This window comes from Cyprinodon variegatus, unplaced genomic scaffold, assembly GCF_000732505.1.
Source record: "Cyprinodon variegatus isolate N-32 unplaced genomic scaffold, C_variegatus-1.0 Scaffold93, whole genome shotgun sequence".
In the NCBI taxonomy this organism is placed as follows: domain Eukaryota; kingdom Metazoa; phylum Chordata; class Actinopteri; order Cyprinodontiformes; family Cyprinodontidae; genus Cyprinodon; species Cyprinodon variegatus.
The window spans coordinates 1,389,751-1,392,065 of NW_015150546.1; positions in this window are offsets into that span (position 1 = coordinate 1,389,751).

Below are 2,315 nucleotides of genomic sequence, written 5' to 3' on the forward strand. Positions count from 1 at the left end.
AAAATCGTAATATCTAAGCACTAGGAATAATGAGAAATAATAACATTAATAACGGCAATAATAATAATAAAAAAAAAAACCTTCATTGTTGTTCTTTATTCTTACGGATCTCCCACCTCTCCAACCCACCACATTTATTCTTTTTTTTGTTTTTTGTTTTTTGTTTTTTGTTTTTTTTTTACATACAGGAATTCAAACATGATGAAAACACTTTTAGAGTTTGCTATTTGGGGTAATCTGGAGAGTTCTAACTCAAATCCAGCATCTAAAATAAAATAAAATAAAAACTAAAATACTAATTATTTCTTTTCCTAAAATGGAATTGACTTGTTTTTTCCCCCCAGAAATGAAGATTTACAAACAAGACCTTCAGAGAAGATCTCCCCACAAAGTTTACAGTGTACAAACACCTGTCCAATGGCAGGATCTTTAAAGAATTTTTTTTTTGTTGTTTTTTTGACCAAAAACACCCTCATCTTCTCTTGTTCTGTAATGTCAGAAGCAGTTAATCGCACAACGTCCAATTGCATGCACACTTCAGCTGCGAAAGCAGAGTTTAACCCCACTGGACTACAGCTTGCAACATGATCAGGATGTTTCCCTTTATGTACAGTCTCCCATTTTTACTGAACACTGACAGTTTTCCCGGCTCACACACACACACAGAACACAATCACACTTGGGGACAATGCACTTCAGTGGGTCACTGATGGCTGAAGGCTGCAAAGCACTTTTTTTTTTTTTGTAAATAAAAACAAACAAGACAGAACAGCGTACACGGAGACTTTGTAAAAAATAAAATAATTTTTTCATCTATGCAACAAATCGGGGTGAAGACGAAGAGCTTGAGCTTGACTTGAGGATCATTTTGCAACTGCTGACGCTGGAGGGAGCTTGGGGAAACCCACCCCCCCTCCGAAAAAGGGAATATTTCTTTCACGATTGTAGGGAAAGAGTGCAAAAGAGCTGCTGTTTCTCTAAGAGAAAAACTCTAATTTCTACATTAACGATGGTATGATTGATATATATATAATGCCCTGTAATATGCCTGAGAGAATTAGATTGAGACTTCTGAACACTGCACTGGGGAGAAGATGATTGCCTATGTGCTATATTTAAGTGCTATAAATATTTTCTTATCTAATGGATTTTACTAAGTCGGCAATTATAACAACATTCTTTTCTAATCCGATAATTGTTTTAACACACTTTTACTGGTTCTGCAAGGGGAGTATGTGTGCACATCATTTATATACATTTATACAAATCTACTAGGTATAAAATACTCTCTAAAGGCTTGCCTGAGCCTGTCTGGAACTGATTTGGACAGGTCTCACTAGCATTAGTCGGTGTGTGATTGTTGCGCAGGTCACAGGCCACTTTACTGATGTGTTCGTTAAGGCATCTTTTCGGAAGTTGCGTGCGGCTGGCGTCTCCCAAAATAAGAAAAAAAACACAGAGGGCGTGGGGCCGAAGCCCTCTGGGATCTAAGTCTGCCCGGTTATCTACAGGAATAAAAATGGTCTCCTTAAATGATTGTCGCGCTCAAGTCAAGCCGTCTCTCCTGTGTAATATAATGAGCTCCTTTTCATAGGTAACATGCTTACACCCCAGATGTATACTTGAGAGAGTCATGATTAGGTTTGGGCTGGCAATGAGTTTAGTTTAAAAAAAAATGTAAATTTGAGGAGAATTTAGAAATACTGATAAAAATGAGTAGTTCACAAGTAAATAACTGTAATACAGAACATTTTATAATTTCTTTCTGTATAAAAATGATGAGTGGCTGCTATTAGCTTTCCAATTAGTGTTTAAAAAAGAAAAAAAAAGACTAGAATTCTAAGATAAATTTGCACGCTAAATGTTCTTTTAAATGACTGTCCAAATATTTTTATATTTAAAAGCTGACTTTCTCCTCCTCATATACAATAGAAAAAGTTGCAGCCTTTATCTAACTGGCTACAAATCTATTTTGCATTATTTTTCTACATAATAAACTGAAGTAATGATTCAGAGAAAGTACCTTCTAATTTTAGTGGTAGTTATATCCATTGTTAAGTGTTTAACGGACAGAATATTACTGATAATTCTTTTTTTTTTTCAGTTTGTTCTTCTTAAAACCAAACTTGAAGTATTAAAAGCTAATATTAGCTATTTATTACTCGTTATTTCTTGCTTCAAGGTTTAAATTTAATAAAAGTCACAAGGTTCGACATCAGTTACCATTTTGTGACTTTGTTATTCATATTTAGCTAGTAGTGCCGTGCCTTTCTTGACTTCTTACACCAGGAGATAAACTGCTGACTTTTATGTTT